Here is a 17,217-nt window from a genome sequence, read left to right as displayed (position 1 = left end):
GACCAGGCAGTCATCTGCCAGAAGGGGAAAGGTCAATCTCCACTGCTGCTCGTAAGACATTAATCATCATCATGTTCTTTGAGGAGCTTTTTAATCCTTTATGTTTTTCCAGATAAGTCATAAAATTAGAAAATATCCTGAGTTGGAAGAGACCACAAATATTTGTCCTATTCAGTCCCTGGGCTGTTAATGACTGCTGTCTCAACAATCATACTACTGTCTATTCTAACCTTTTTCAGTATACTTCTTTCTTGGTAGGACAGTATGGATAAGATGGAGCCAAACCTCTTTTCTAGGATGCATAGTGATATATGAACTTGATATATGGGAAGGTTGGACTACATTTAAGGAATATTTTTCTTTATCATTAGATTTGGTCAGTTACAGGGACAGATTGACCCTATTCCCTGGAGATACTCTTGGAGATGTTTATTTAACGTTTTTCTGGATACAGTCTTTAGCAATCTACTCTCATTGAAACTCTTTGAGCAGCAACTAGGACTACATGACTTCCAGAGGTCTTATTAAACCTAAATTAATTTATGATTCTATGACATTTTCTAGAAAGGAATGCCATGGAATAAATACATGTTGAAAGAGACAAAGCAAAGTGCATAGGCATATGGAAGGGCAATGAGAGAAGTCCCATAAAAATTTTACAGACAGAGAGAGGAGTTTGCGGAGGAAACTCAGAGAAACATACAAAGGTTTGGGTTGGAAAATACTCTCAAGACCATCTAGTTCCAGTCCCTCTGCTATGGCCTGGGACACCTTGCACTACACCAGGTTGCTCAAAGCCCCATCCAAACCAACTTGAACATTTCCTGGGACAGGGTATCCAAAGCTTCTCAGAAGAACTTGTTACAAGGTCTCACCACACTCACATGAAATTTTTTTTCCTAATATCCAATCTAAGCCTAACCTCTTTCAATTTAAAGCCATTAATCCTTGTCCTATCATTACATGCCATTGTAAAAAATTTCCTTCCAGCTTCTGCAGGAAGTAGGCATGAACGTAAAGCTGTGAGAGATGTGGAGGAAACAAAAAGACATTAAAAATTACTTTTTTCAATGATTCTGCTTTCACTGCCACATCATCAAATATTTTTTCCATGTTATCTCAGCAAACAGCTTCTGTGCATACAATATAGATTGTAGACATAATTTCTGGATGCAACTCCATGGTTTTTGGAACTTCCCAGATGTGTTCATCATTCTTTATTTAATTCTATGCTTTGCAAGTTCTGATGAATTCTTCCTTCTTCAAACCTGGATGAGTCTTACATGGAGGGAAGGACCTCAGCTGAGAAAACAATATGCATCTACACAGGTCCACAAGATCTTGAATTCTGGAATTCTGTGCTATTGGAAACTATAAACAAGTTCAATGTTGTTATCCATGTTCTCCCACTAAAGAAAGATGTTATATGTTGTATTTCCTCCTCTGCCAAACATGGTTGGTTTTTGAGGATTTGATTTTGATAGTGTTTCCAGTAAGCTTTAGCATGATTTTAGCTATTTGGTGGGGATTTCTCCTGCATGCTGAGAGAGAGCATGAGAAAGATGAGTTAAACCCCTGAATCTAAGGATTCAGGGTACAAGAAGTGCCTCCATAGCTAACTGCACACTTTTTCAGCTGTGCCACCTATGGTGATGAGCCCCTTTGGCCCACTCCCAAGCTGCTGTTGGGGCTAGGGTTAGGTTTAAAAGGTCTAAAGAGCCTCAAGTTCCAGGTGCACTGGGACTGGAAAGGGTCTGACAAGTCAATTGCAGCAAGGCCCCAACATTGCTGCTCCTACACCATCCTGATCTGGACACCCCACAGGGGTGGGAACCTTGGCCCCAGCGACAAGCTGCCCCATGGGTGGGCCTTGGGCTTTAGAGTGCAGTTAAAAATACCACTGCGAGGCCACTGGCACTGGGCAAGACATTTCAAGGCAATGATGGCAGGGTGCCGTCAGAGACTGCATTTTGCATGTCTCAAAATATTTTGTAATTGTAGTTCCTGTGTTTTCTTGCAGGGCCTGGCTGGGCTTTGCTGAAGGTGAGGCCGCACCCTGCTCCGCCCCCAGAGCTGTCCCAAATCCTGGCTGAGCTGTCAGTCATGGACCCTTGGGGTGGCCCAGGTGCTCGCCTGCGCAGGCCCTGACTGCCAAGCGACTGACAGTCCCACCTAAGGGGCAGCACATGACGGCCGTGAGGCTTAAAAGCCGCAGCATGAGGTCAGCACATGGAGCCTAGAGCCTAGAGCCCTGCATGGACTTCCTTTCCTGCCCCCACTGTAATCCTAGGAGGTGGTAGCTCTATGTGTGTTTTTCTAGATATCTTCTCTCCTTCTGTCTTCCTCTCTGGCACTCTTTCTTTTTCTACTTCTCTTTGCCTGGAACTTTTAGGTAACATATCATTTTGTGTGTTTCAGGGTTTTTCTCCATTGGGCTAAGTTGATTATATGTAAATGCTAAATTGACATTGAGTAGTGCTGTGATAAGTGGTTGAAAGTTGAATTATATGTTGTATTTCATCTTTTGCCTAAGTTGCCTAAGTTGCCTGGTTTTTTAGGATTTGATTTTGATAGTGTTGCCAGTAAGCTTTAGTGTGATTTTCACCTCATGACACCATCTGGTGGGGATTTCTCCTTAGGGCCGAGAGAGAGAGAACAAGAATGTTGAGTTAAACCCCTGGATCTAAGAAACCAGGGCTTAACAAGGGTCTCCACTGCAAACTGCACACTTTTTAAACTGTGGCAACTGTGGGGATAAGGCCCCTTGGCCAACTGCCAAGCTGCCATCAAGGACTGGGGTTCAGCTTGAGAGATGTAAAGAGCCTCAAGCTCCAGGCACGCTGGGACTGGGAGGGAGCTGCCAAGGCCATCGAGGCATGGCCCCAACATTGCTGCTCCTACAGCTTTCACGACTGTATACAAGGGGCATTTGGTTCGGATAAAAAACATGCTCTAGGGTTAGGGTTATAACTAGGATAAGGGTTGAGAGATCTAAAGATCCTTGATCTCCGGGCACACTGGGGCTGGAAAGGGCCTGCCGAGGCCACCGCCGCAGAGTGACAACATTGCTGCTCCTGCAGCTTTCTTGGCTGACCAACCCGGGTTATGGGTTTGGGTAATTAACTAGGGCTAGGATTAGGGAGAAGCCTAGGTTTAGGCTTCAGAGATTTAAGGAGATTCGAGCTCCAGGCACACTGGGGCTAGAAATGGCCTGCTTAGGCCATCACAACACGGGCCCAACATTGCTGCTCCTACAGCTTTCTCAACTGTGCAACTGAGATACGGGACTCGGTTAATAAACGAGGGCAAGGGTTAGGATTATGCCCAGGGCTCGGGTTGAGAGATTTGAAGAGCCTCAAGCTCCACAAGCTCTGGAACTGCAAAGGGCCTGCAGAGGCCATCATAGCGGGACCCCAACATTGCTGCTCACTAAAGTTTTCCTGGCCGGACAACTAAGGTACTTGGCTTGGGAAATTACACAGGGCTAGGGTTAGGATTAGGCCCAGGGTTAGGGTTGAGAGATCGAAAAATCCCTCAGGTCCAGAAACACTGGAGCTGAAAAGGGCCTGCTGAGGCCAGCACAACAAGGCCCCAACATTTCTGTTTTGGTAGCTTTCTGGGCTGGGAAACTCTGGTAATGGGCTCGGGTTCTTAACTATGGCTTGGTTTAGGATTATGCCTAGGGTTAGGGTTGAGAGATCTAAAGAGCCTTGAGCTCCAGGGACACTGGCATAGAAAAGGCCTGCTGAAGCTGTCACGGCAGGACCCCAACATTGCTGCTCCTGCAGTTTTCTGAGCTGGGCAACTGAGGTACTGGGTTCAGGTAATTAACTAGGGCTAGGATTAGGGTTAGGGTTGAGAGATCTAAAGATCCCCGAGCTCCAGGCACACTGGGCCTGGCAATGATCTGCCAAGGCCTTCGTAGCAGGGCCCTGACATTGCTTCTACACCATTTTTGACTCGGAAACCACGGGACTGGGCCAGGCTAAATACCTAGGCCTAGTGTTAGGGTTAGACTTAGGGTTAGGGTTTAGAAAGCTAAAGAGCCTTGCTCTCTAGGCACACTGGCATTAGAAAGGCCTTACCAATGCTATCACAGCAAGGCCCCAACATTGCTGCTCGTGTAGCTTTCTGAGCTGGGCAACTAAGGTACTGGGTTCAGGTAATTATCTAGGGTTAGGGTTATGCCTAGGGTTGGGATACAGAGATCTAAAGAGCCTTGAGCTCCAGGGACACTGGCATGGGAAATGGCCTGCCAAAACTATTGCAGTAGTGCCCCAACATTGCTGCTCCTACACCTTTCTGAGCTGGGAAACTCAGGTACTTGGTTCGGGTAATTATCTAGGGCTAGTGTTAGGGTGACGGCTATGGTTAGGGTTAAGAGATCTAAAGATCCCCAAACTCCAGGAACACTGGAGCTTGAAATGGTCTGCTGAGCCCATCACAGTAGGGCCCCTCTATTGCTGCTGCTGCATCTTTCTGAGCTGGGCGACGCAGGTACTGGGCTTGGGTAATTAACTAGGGCCATGGTAAGGGTTATGGCTAGGATTGAGAGATCTATAGAGCCTCGAGCTCTAGGCACACTGGGGCTGGAAAGGGCCTGCCGAGGCCATGACAGCAGGGCCCCAGCATTGCTGCTCCTACACCTTTCTAAGCTGGGACCCCCAGGTTTTTTTCTATTGCCACTTTGGCAAATGTTCAAAAGCAGAACCAATATTTCTTTCAAAAGAAGTACCAGAAATATTATTTGCCCGTATCAGTGTAATTATTTTCTTTTTTTGACTTTTTTTACATTTTTTTAATTCATTCTCAGCCCAGAATGTAGCTGGTTTTTTTTTCTTTGTATGTTAACACTGTTTCAAGCAAATGGAAACTTTCTTGGCCCAAAGCATAAAAGAAACACTCAATAGAAGGAAAGTATTCTTAAATTACCCTTGTCAGTGTAATATATTATTTCCTCATATTTGAATGGTGTTCCCAGACACCCAGTTAAATGAATTTTATTCCCAGTCCAACAATATGATGGTGAGCATACATGGCTGAAGTAGAGAGTCTGTATTTTTTTGGTCTAGTCATCCTTCTGACACTATATTTCTGTTACTTTATTTCTGAGGCTGACCAGTGCATGGCATAGTAGAGAACAACAGCACAACATTAACAGCAACTGTTGATCTTTTCCGTGCATATATGGAATAGGAGCCTATCATATGTGAAGTAGATAATAAACAATACATGACTCATGACTGCTCCCCATACAACATAAAGGCTGGCTGGTGCAACACAGCCCAGCATTAACTGTCCATGAAATTGTCTTCAGAATAAACTTTAATAAAAGTGCAGAAACAATGTAGAATATTATTAATCAAATAAGTGTTAAGTATGTCAGTCTTGGACTTAGAAGCTGTGCAACTATAATTGTACAGCGCTTCATCTAACTACAGTGGCTGAGAAACAAATCTCATTAGCCCAGGCACAGAACTGCATCAAAAAATCTGTATTGGTTGTGGGAATCTGAGCTGGTAACACTATTCACTGTTTTGCCACAGTACATCAATGTATGACCTCTGGTTTCTTGCTTCAAGCTGTACTGAAAATACAGAACTCGTGGATTCCTGAGTCATGCACTGGGAAAGCATCAGATCATAAAAGAAAAAATTAGTTCAAAGTATACTGCAAAAAATAAAATCTTAGTTCCTCCACCAGTTCCCTCTGGACCTGCAGATGTGTTTCACCATGTCTCATGGGACTTGTGTACATTCAAATTCCTTAAATGGTCTCAAACATTATCACCTCTTGCTGGCAGTTTTTCATTCTCCCAGTCCCTGCCTTTGTTTATGTGATTCAGGTGGTGTTGCTGGAACACTTACCGGTGAAGACAGGCAAGAAAGTCATTAAGTACTTCAGCTTTCTCCATATCCTGGACAACCAAGTCTCTTGTTTCTTTCTGGAGAGGGTTCACATTTTCTTTTGCCTTCCTCTTATCACTAACACATCTATAGAGGCTTTTCTTGTTGCCATTAGTGCCCCTGGCCAGGTTTAATTTTATCAGGGCTTTAGCTTTCTTAACCTGATCTCTGGCTGCTTGGATAATCTCTCTGTATTCCTCCCAGGCTACTTGACCCTGTTTCCACTCACTGTAGGCTTGTTCTGTGTGTTTGAGGTTGTTCAGGAATTCCTTGGTTATCCACATAGGCCTCTTGTCATTTTTGCCTGATTAAGGAGATCCTTGAATATTAAGAAGCTTTCTTGAGCCCCCCTTCTCTCCAGGGCTTTATCCCACAGAACTCTACCAAGCAGACCCCTGAAAAAGCCAAAGCCAAAGTTCTCTGCAAGTCCAGGCTAGCAAGCTTGCTGTGTGCCCTTCCCACTTCCATAAGGATCTCAAAGTCCACCATTTCATGGGCACAGCAGCCAAGGCTGTCCTTGAGTTTCACATTCTCCACATCAACAACTCCTCCTTGTTGGTAAGAAAAAGGTTCAGTGCAACACCTTCTTGCTGGCTCCTCTATCACTTGGAGAGGGACGGTAATACCCCTCACACCAACATATTCCAGGAATTTCTGGACTGCTTGTGCCTTTCTATGTTTCCAACATAGAAAAACCTGATGTGATGTTGGGGTGGTTGAAGTCCCCCATAAGGGCTTGGCTTGTAAATATGAAGCTCCTGTTTGTCTGTAAAGGGCCAACCGCTCAGTCTTCTGTTGGGTGGCCTGCACCAGACCCCCACTACAATATCACCTGTTCCTGCTCTCCCTTCAATCCTGATCCATAAACTCTCAGTCTGCTGCTTATCCATACCCACATGGCTCTCCATGCACTCCAGCTGGTCATTGGCATGGAGGGCAATATCTCCTGTTTATATTTCCCCTGCCTGTCCTTCCTACAGAGCCTGTATCCTTCCATTCCACAGCAACCATCCCACCACATTTCCATGACAATAAGATCATAACCCTGCATGTGCACATTTGTAACTCCTCTTGTTTATTCCCCATGTATGTGCATTTCCTTAGAGGCATTTAAGTTGGCCCCAGGATAAAGCTGACTTCCTGGCTTCATTTGCAATTATCATTTTCCAGAAGCATTTTTAAGCAGGTATTTACTTGATGAAGTTGTACAGAGAAAAATACCTTACCTGTCACAGAACAGTCTCTAAGCAAACAAAAAAGATAAGTGAAGTCTCTACAGATCCAAGATGACATGATGAAAGAAGTACTATTAGAGTAGCAAGAGAGGTAAAGGGTAATAACCCAAATAGTCCACGTTTGAAATAAGGCATAGGAACAATTTGGAAGAAAATCCTGTACAATTCTCTCTCTAAAAAATAATGTTGTAGAGATGAAGGCAAAGTTCAAGCATGGAAACCCACTTGAAAATACTAAGGAGGTAAGGTGTTCTCAGGCTTATATTAATGATATATTTGTGTTTGAATATCTCACCAGCATTTTGCCCTCCTACTACTTTTAGTGTTCTAATCCTATATTCACCTTCAAAATAGTTTGATTTCTTTCTAGGACTAGCAGTGAAGGATATACTTTCTTCTTTTCCTCCGCAAGTATAACTCTCTAGAGAGATACTGGCCTGAAGCCCAGGAGTAGTGCTGCAGGCTTAGACTAATAAATCATTTTTAATCAGATTGTTTGTATCACTGTAGTAGTGCTAATTTCCTTTTAATATCTTTGTATCCAGAGAACTCACAGTAGTTTCTTTCAGCTTTCAGAATTTCATCTTCGGAATTCAAAGGATAAATACATAAAAGAGGATCCCCTACATATGCAAAATTTGAGGTACTAATGGATTATTATTTGATTCAGCTTTGCACTTCTAGATTCAAAAAGTGAGACAACCATGTTTTGAAAAGCATAATTTTGAAAGAAAATTTAAAGCTATACAAAAAAATTCCTTCTGTTATATAGATGCAACTAAAAAAGCAGTTGCTTGTCATCTTAACTCCTCTCTGTCCATCATTACATTAAAAATCTTGAGTTTCACTACTGTTGAAAATATTAGTAGGACTTTGTATCTCCTCAGGTCTTTGTCTTTGTTTCTACTTGTGTATTTGCATAACCTAAAAATTTGTCAATTTTTTTTGTCCTCAAAATATGTATCATATGTTCCCTTCTACAGTAAAATAAATGAACGAGACAACAAAAGGGTATATGAAATCCCTGAAGAGGGTATATCCTAGAGTAAATCAGAATGTTTTAAGAATAAAGTAATGAATCCATTTCATTATTTCTTGCAATGAGAACAGCAATCCGAACATTAGGAAGTTCAGAATGTAATGCATCATGGACTTCCATATAGAGAGCAGAAAAGCAATTCTAATAAATAGGCAGATCATATAAAAATGATTTGTATCAATATCTATCAGTCTGAACTCTGACAGTAGTGCACCCACTGTTTCCCCCAAAGTAGGCAATAATGAAAAAGTGTCTCTTCCATTTATGCATTAATTTCAGGACTGATTGCACCTAACCACATTGAATCTGTCCACATCCTTTTCAAGCATGGCAACTAATGATCACAATTCCTGTCATGTAGATCAGTTCTTCAACATCCGGTTGGAAATTGTCAACTTTGCATACTACAAATCTATGTTCTGTCAATATTACAAATGGATAAGAAGACAGGTGCCATTTCAGAACTCCTCTCATACTGTTTTAAGTTATGCTGAGCCATTTTGTCAAATAAAGCTCAAAAATGTGTTTCCCTGAGCTCAAAAAATGTTTCCCTGTATTTTCTTTTTAATACACAATGTTGCATCTGTCCATTTCCAGTTTTGTACTCTAATTCAATTTTTCGTTTTCAGTACAGCACAACTTTAGGTTATAATGTCCCAAAATAAAATACTGAGGGGAAAAAGAAAAAAAAAAATCAGAACCATTTTTTATGTTAGCTTTTCTATTAGGCAGCTCCTACACAGAGGACATATAATGGATCATATGCAGATCAAATTTAATAATTTTACAGGCTGAAGAATTGAAAACAGTCCTTTTGAGAAGGACTTGTGAGTCCTGGTGCACGCAAGGGGGAACCTGAGCCAGAAATGTGTGTTTGCAGTCCAGAAAGTCACCCATATCCTTGGCTGCATCAGGGGAAGGGATGGTTAACAGGTCAATGGAGGTGATTCTTCTCTGCCACTCTTGTGATACTCCACCTGGAATACTGCATCCAGCTCTGGTGTCCTCTGTACATACAGGAATGATGTGGACCTGTTGGAGTGAGTCCAGAGGAGAGCCATGAAGATGAGTGGAGGGATGAAATATCTCTCCTATGAGGAAAGTCTGAGAGGGCTGGGGCTGTTCAGCCTGGAGAAAAGAAGATTCTGGGGAGACCACATTTTAGCCTTTCCGTATTTAAAGGGACCTTATGAGACAGATACGGACTAATGTTTTATCAGGATGTGTTGTAATAGGACAAGAGGTAATGGTTTTAAGCTCATAAAAGAAGGTCAACTTAAATTTGAAATAAGGAAGTATCTTACAATGAGGGTGGGGTGACCCTGGAGCAGGGTGCCCAGAGGCGGGGTGTATAGCCCATCCCTGGAAACGTTCCTGGTCAGATTGGATGGGGGCCTGAGCAACCTATTGTAGTTTAAGATGTCACTGATTATTGCAAGGGGAGTTTGAACTAGATGACCTTTAAAGGTCCCTTCAAACTCAAACTATTCTATGATTTTCATATTTCTCTTGCCATCTTCTTTAATGACTTCTTAATACTAAAAAACAATGGAGAAATTAGAGTGAGGGGAAAAAAAAGGAGGAAAAAGTATACATCAGGAATATACTTGTGAGAGAAAAATTATATTTACAACAAAAGTTTTACTTTAATTATTATACAGTACTTAAAAGCTACAATGAAATAAAATATGATCAATAAATTGCATAGTGTTCATCATGTCAAATAAGGGACATTGAAGACAATCTAGAAAAGGTCAGTGATGATTTACCTACTACAGTAAAAATCTACTTGACAATAGAATGCTAGCTTTTATGAAGGAATAGACATTTAAAAAGTTAGAGAAGAAGAATGAATGCTGTCAAATTAAGAAAGAAGAGTACTTACAAACTAGGAATGACAAAGAGATAATCATGCTGACATCAAAACATGTGCATAAAATAACATCTACTGTTAAAAAGTGTGAAGAGTTTTGTTTGTAATGAATATTTTGACAGATATGTCATACAGGTTTCACCTTTCCTCCAAATTTCCATTCTATTAACACAAAAGAAAAAATGGAAGAAAAACATTTTTTGTAATATAGTGAATGCTCATATATGTGCATATATATTTAAAGATATATATGTGCTCTGAAGGTTAAGGAGTATGCAGTCTGACCTTTTGAGTATTTTCTGATTTGTTTGCCTTGTTAATCTCCTACCTCTGTTTTCAAGCTGAACCCCACAGGAAACTTCCATTGGATTTCTATTTCCAAAAGATGTGAGGTATTCTCTATCTACTTAAAAGATGTTGATCTGAGCTTCATAACAACAGTGTGAAGAAGTGCCCTTTTCAGGTCACAGATTTTTCATGCAGAAAAGATATATATATAAATATTGATTTTTTTTTTCCAGATGGAAAAATATTTTCTCATTTCTGTGCATATTAATTTATCACGTGATTTGTTTCACGCTGTACCATTGTCAACCCACTTCAAAAACTGTAGAATAAACTTAACACCAGTCCATTTATCCACATCTGTGTGTGTACTTACATGTATGCAATCTCCCTGTTTGCCCATTTAAAGTCGGTGGTGGGTTAATCCCTGCAAGACTCCACCCCTGACTCTTGCTCTCTCCCGTCTTCTACAGAATGGGATCACTATAGAAGGAAGGCAAGAAGGCTTGTGGATCAAGATAATCACAGTTCAAAAAATTAAGTAAAAGCCACATAAGTGACCAAAGCAGAAAAAAAATTGTCTGTGTTTCCTGTTAGTAGGCAGATGTCCAGCTACTTCTTGGGAAGCAGGACACTCAGCATTCATAACAGTTGCTTGAAAAGACAAAGATCACAATCTCAAGCTTCCTTCTTCCTACTCTTTTCCTTGAGCTTCTTACTGCTGAGCATGACAGCTTACAGTACGGAATAACATTTTGGTCAGTTTAGTTAAGTTGTCTCAACTATGTTCACTCCCAAATTCTCACCCACCCCAGCCCTACTTATTCTGAGAGAACATGAGGTGGAGAGAGAAAGCCTTGGTGCTATGCAAGCATTGCTCAGTAATAGAAAAATGGTTGCTGTGTTATCTGTTGTATCGCGGTCCGGGAGGGTGGCACAGGCCGGCTGCCCCCCGGACCGGGTCTCTGGTTCTTGTAAATCCCACCGGATCCAGGGCGAGCGGCCCCCGAGGTTCTGTGGCATGGCGGCAGTCTTCTAACCGCGTCAATTCAAGCAGGAAAATAGTGATACGAAGGAAGAACTGGACTCCATCTCTGTTCTACTAGGGATGTTTATTTGGGGTAACGGGAAAAGGGGTGCAGGGAAGGAGAAGGGGAAAGGGACACAAGGCAGGGAGGGGATGCTAGCAGCCCAGAGATGGAAAAGACCACGAGGTCATCTGGACATCGCCTTATAAAGGGAAAGGAAGGGGAGGGACTGTCTCCCCTTGAGCCAGTCCCGGGGAGTCTGAAGGGAAGACAGGCATAGGGAACCCACCAATAGATTTTGGGGTACAGCAGAGCATATTTCAAAATGAACCAATGGTATACAAAGCAGAGGGACAAAGGAGCACATGGAATCCTAAAACCCACGTTGCTACAGTTATCAACACTCTTTTAGCCACTAATGCAGATTGCAGCATCATATGGCTTGCTATGAAGAAATTTTAGTTATTTCCACCCAGACTCAGCTCAAAATCTCATTTCATAATTGCAGATGTGTGGAATCAGGTAAATTTTATACTGCCTCCATCTTTCTAATTATTACTGTGTTGCATTAAGAGAATATGAGACCACATCAAGAGTGAACCTAAAGATATCACTGCACCAAGAAAAAGTTGAGAGTTCTAGTCAGCTTTTTTGAGTAAACTGGTTATGGAAACCAGAAAAGAACCAGAGACCACAGGAGGAGGAAAGCATACTATTATATTTGGACAGGGTAGTGGACAACCCAGTTAGGTCTTACTGTCTTAATGACCTTAACTTCTATATAACTAGAAGATAGAAACAATAGAAGTAGAACTACTAAAATACATACACACAAATTTATATATATATATATGTATAGTTGACATGGAGAACACAAGAACATATCAGTCTTTAACAATACCATGGTCTTGCTGGGCATCTGGCAAAACAGGTGGACATTTCACATTCACATAAAAGAATGCACAGATGAGTTTTCAATAAAGCTTCACTATGAATTTGGTGCTATTTAAATTTTACACTATCTGAAATAGTGAGTTAGTTGTTGAAAAATATTTCCATATCACTTAAATTTAATGTACATGTCTGTCTGTGACTCTGGAAAGACTTCAGAACACCTGTAGTAATTGACATTGTCACTACTACCTAAGAATTATCACTATATAGTAGAGCACAAAACTGTAGAACCACTTCTAGAATCAGATGGATTTATTTATTTATACTTGCAAAATCTCGAACTTGCAACAACGGAAGAGATAGTCTTGCATACTTTAATGCCAAAGCAGATAAGGCAGGACAAGAACTAAATTTTCCAAACAAATCAGGGATTCATTATGTCCTGTCAAGTGCATCCTTCTACTCTACAAGAAAAGCATGGCAATTCTGTCCCTTATTTCCAAGACCCACAGCTTAGTGGAGAGCTTGTACCTTAGAATCAACAACTAAATAAACAACATCTAAAGTACTTTGAGCATTACAGGGAAATGATTAATAGATTGTTCATTCAGACTACATTGCAACATGAGTTTATGCTTTCCTTTCTGGCAAAATGGAATCTCTCCCAAATCCCAGCTAAAGATCTATAATGCAACTGAAGATGTCTTTTGGAGTTTCTATGACTATTTTGAAGGAAGGGATAATAAATGGGGCAAGCCAGTCAGCAAGTCATTTTTTAACAAACCAGATATTATTCAATACCTAAATCAAGGGGATTTTATCTCTGTTTAGACTATTTGTAACAATAAATATATTTCAAGATTATAAATAAAACATCCAGACTGAACAAAAACCCCTCAAAAACAAGAGAATAACCAATATATGAATATCAGAATGTCATTGGAAATTTATTTGATGCTTAAAGCATATTTGCAGAATGTTTCTGTAATTAAGTTTAACAATTTAAAACATATTTTCTTTAATAATGAACACTTAATCACAGAGAAAAGCAATAAATTTTGAAAAAAGAAGATAGGATTTTGTAAATAGGAATAAAGTAAATTATTCTACTCGTTCTTCATTTTCTCTAATACTCAAATATCAAAACCTAAAAGAGAGCAAATAGCTCACCTCTTTCCTTTGAAAGTAATTAAAGATAAAATAAAATATGCTCCGTGGCTATCACACAAATGAAAGAATGGAAACACAGTTTCCAATAACAGAAAGAAGAAATAAGTTTTTCTATCTTATTAGAATTATGTCAAACATGCATAGTAGTTTCTTCTAATGTGGAAAAGTCAACATCAGGAGCAAACTTTTCATTCACTTTAAATGTAGAGTCCAAAAGCTATGTAGAAACTTAGCTGTAGTGACATTTGGAAAGCCTCTGGAATTTTTTTTTGTGTCCTATGGTCCCCAGTGCCCTTATTCCTGTTATTGGAATGGAGCATACAGTCAGTTGATTCATTGTCACACAGAATTCCGTATCTGAGCCTTCCAGCGCTAAGCAAAGGAGAGGAGATTAAATTTAAATGTGCACAGCAAGCAGAGCTTGAGAAGAAAAGAATGAAGGTTATGTTAATGTGCAGAAATTCTGGCATCTTTGGTTACAACAGACAAGACATCTCTTTCTTCACTTACAGAGATGTTGAAGGTGGTGAAACAGTATTTTCCTTGCACAGATGTGAGACATTAGCCCAACAACCAAACTTATCGAAGCAGAACCAGAGAATTCATAACATTAATTTTTAGGTTCATCAACATTACAGATAAAAGAATGTGTCTAATGTAGCACTGGTGGATACTTTGCTAAGCTTTAAATCCAATTGTTTGGGTTCCAGTCACAGGATAGATGTTGAAATACAAAATACAATTCAAGAACTTTCCCCACTTTTTTTTTTCCCAGAGCGGGTGGGTTATGATTTACAGTTACTACTCAACTGAAAATATTCTGTATAGGCTGCAGTTAAAAATGGAGTAATTCAGTAAAAATGTAACTCAAGTCTTTCTGTACTACACTTTAACACTGCCATATCTTCAAAAGAGTTGTTAAATACACCGTGCAGTGCAAAGCCACAGCAGACCTGCTGAAGTAAGGAAGATTAGGAAAAATCTAATGGAAGATTTGAAGAGAAAGACTACAAAAAAACCAGAAACTGAGAAAACAGAACTGAGAAATCAAATTGATTAAAGGTGTTGAAGAAAGGACAAATATTTGCTGTAAATCTGCAACTAAACTATTAGTGTAGTACAGAACATGATATTATAGTATAGCTATCTTTATGAACCTCCTAAGAAACGTGTAATGGCTTTTGTCCCTACTGATTCAGGAGCACTGACAAAGACTTTCCTTTGACTAATGGTACCAGAAAACAAAAGTTTGTATAAGGGAATATATCGGTATTGGTTTGAAAACAAATCAGTGGGAGATCACAAGTCAATACTAAAATTAACTGGAAAAATTAACAATAAGTGAAATAATACAAGGAAAAGCACTGTCAAAGTCAGATACAACCTGACACCCTGTTAGGGTGGTGGTAGCAGTCCAGCTGAAGTAGTCCAGTTCAAGCAGTGATCCTGTGAAGGTCTAGTCTCCAGCTGAAGATCCAGTGGTAGCTCTGGTCCTCTGGGAACCCAGTAGACAGGGCTAGCTCAGGCAGTTCCAAGGCCAGGTTATATCCAGGTGGGAACACCTGGCTCCTCCCTCCTGGGCAGAGCATCCCACAGTAGGGTGAGGAAAGTCCATGAGTGATTTGGTGGGTCCCTGATGGCCCATTGTCTGTTATCAAGGGTGGGTCATTAGCAGGAGATAACAGCTAATGGCCCACAGCTTGTGGTAAAAGAATACATAACTACATCTATATTGTAACCTAGGACAATATCTTATGACCTTCAGACCTACCATAAAATTTTGAATTTATTTTGAAGCATGACTTGTGCCTGCTAAATTTGGTAGGTAAAATTGTGAATGGCTCAATAAAAAAGAAAAATTTCCATTTTTATCTCTGCTTTCACACTGTCATTTAGTGTGGATGACTACAAGGGCAGTTAAGATATACACAGCATATTCAGAATGCGGACAATGGACCAAACTTCTTAGTACCATTCCATGATACTCTGCCCTTGTAGCACACATGCCTCAGAGAATTTTCAGCCTGACACTCCAGCCAGAAAGATGTGAGGGCGTTGGAACTGGGACCATTGAAAACACTAGAAATCTGAAACTAAATAACTGAATAATAGAAAACCTCACAAGTTGCTTTAAAAGAGAAAAACAAGAAATGGTAATGAATAACAGAAAAGAAAGCATAGAAATTATTGGGAGAAAAAGACTGTAGAATTGTTGGGCATTTAATGAAAATGGATTTTATATCAAATAAATTTGAACCTTTTATTTTACTAAAGAGGTAATCATGCTCTACTCCCTATACATATATAAAGGGTCAATAGCAATGACATTTTATATGTTTCCCTACTTTTTTCCTAATTGTAATTTGTATTAAATACAGAACCAGCAGTGGTATTGAAAATATTTTTATTTGTATTTATGTGCAACGCTTTTTTATGGAAATGATTACACAGTAGGATATAAAAAGCATTACCTTGTCAACATGCAGCACATATAGCACAGGAAGAAGATTGACCTGTTGGTGCAAATCCAGAGAAGGTCCACCAGGATGATTAGAGGAATGGAAGCACCTCCCGTATAAGGAAGGCCTGAGAGGCTTGGGTCTGTTTAGCCTGGAAAAGGAAAGCCTTCAGTGGGACCTAATTGTGGGCTTCCAGTACCTAATGGGGCCTACAAAAAAAAAAAATTGAGAAGGGCATTTTACAAGGGCATGTAGTGACAGGATATGAGGCAAAGGCTTCAAACTGAAATAGAGTAGGTTCAGATTAGATATCAGGAAAAAAATCTTCATTGTGAGGATGGTGAGACACTGAAACAGGTTGCCCAGAGAAGCTGTGGCTGCCCCACCCCTGGAAGTATAATAGGCCAGGATGGACGGGGCTTGGAGCAACCTGGTGTCGTGGAAGGAGACCCTGACCATGGCAGGGTTTCGGAACATGATGATCTTTAGGGACAGGTCCAACCCAACCCATTCTGTGATTCTATGATTCAATGAATATATAGTTACCTTTCCATAATATTATGCTCTTTTAAATCCCAAATATTCTTTATTTTTTTCCAAAGGAATTCAAGATTCTTAGTGCTATTTTATATTTTTATATATATATATGACCCATTGAAGTCTGAAGCAAATCTCAGTGTCTCTTAACTGATCTTTTTTTGCAGGAGGTCCATTTCCTCATTATTTAGTGAGTAAACAAATTCTTTACACTAAAATAGACATGAGATCACAGTCTGTAATTTCTGACCTCCTGTAAAATGTCATCATTTTACAGTTTCTTATAGATATCTAGAGGTGCTTGAATATCACTATATGACATTTCCTTCTCTCCTGCTAATTGAATTATATATTTTAGTAATTTCAACACATCTTGGATGTCAAATGTGAATACTAATACAACATTTTTTTCTTTTTGTTCTGCAGGAAAGGTACATAAACATTATATGTATACATATGCATGATTACTTTGATTTCTCTTTTTTAAAGATATTTTCCTAAATCTAGCTGAATGCATGGAACTAAACAAAGCTTTGCAGTTTTTCTCCATCAACAAACATTGCACGAAATCATGTTTTCTCAATGTAGAATATTTTCTCATCCTCTGCTCTTCCCCATTTGCAGGCATGACCTAATATTCCCCCAAAACATAAAGGCTTTGTCAAATTCACTGGATATTTTATTGGCAAATATATTCAAAGAAAGGAAATTAAGAATCAGACATATGGATAATATATTTGAAAATTTAGGGCTTTTTCCCTTCTATAAAATATTATGTGGCTGCCAGCTAT

The sequence above is a fragment of the Lichenostomus cassidix genome, chromosome 2, assembly GCF_008360975.1.
Source record: "Lichenostomus cassidix isolate B80296 chromosome 2, HeHo_3.0, whole genome shotgun sequence".
Classification (NCBI taxonomy): Eukaryota; Metazoa; Chordata; class Aves; order Passeriformes; family Meliphagidae; genus Lichenostomus; species Lichenostomus cassidix.
This window is presented reverse-complemented; position numbering follows the sequence as displayed.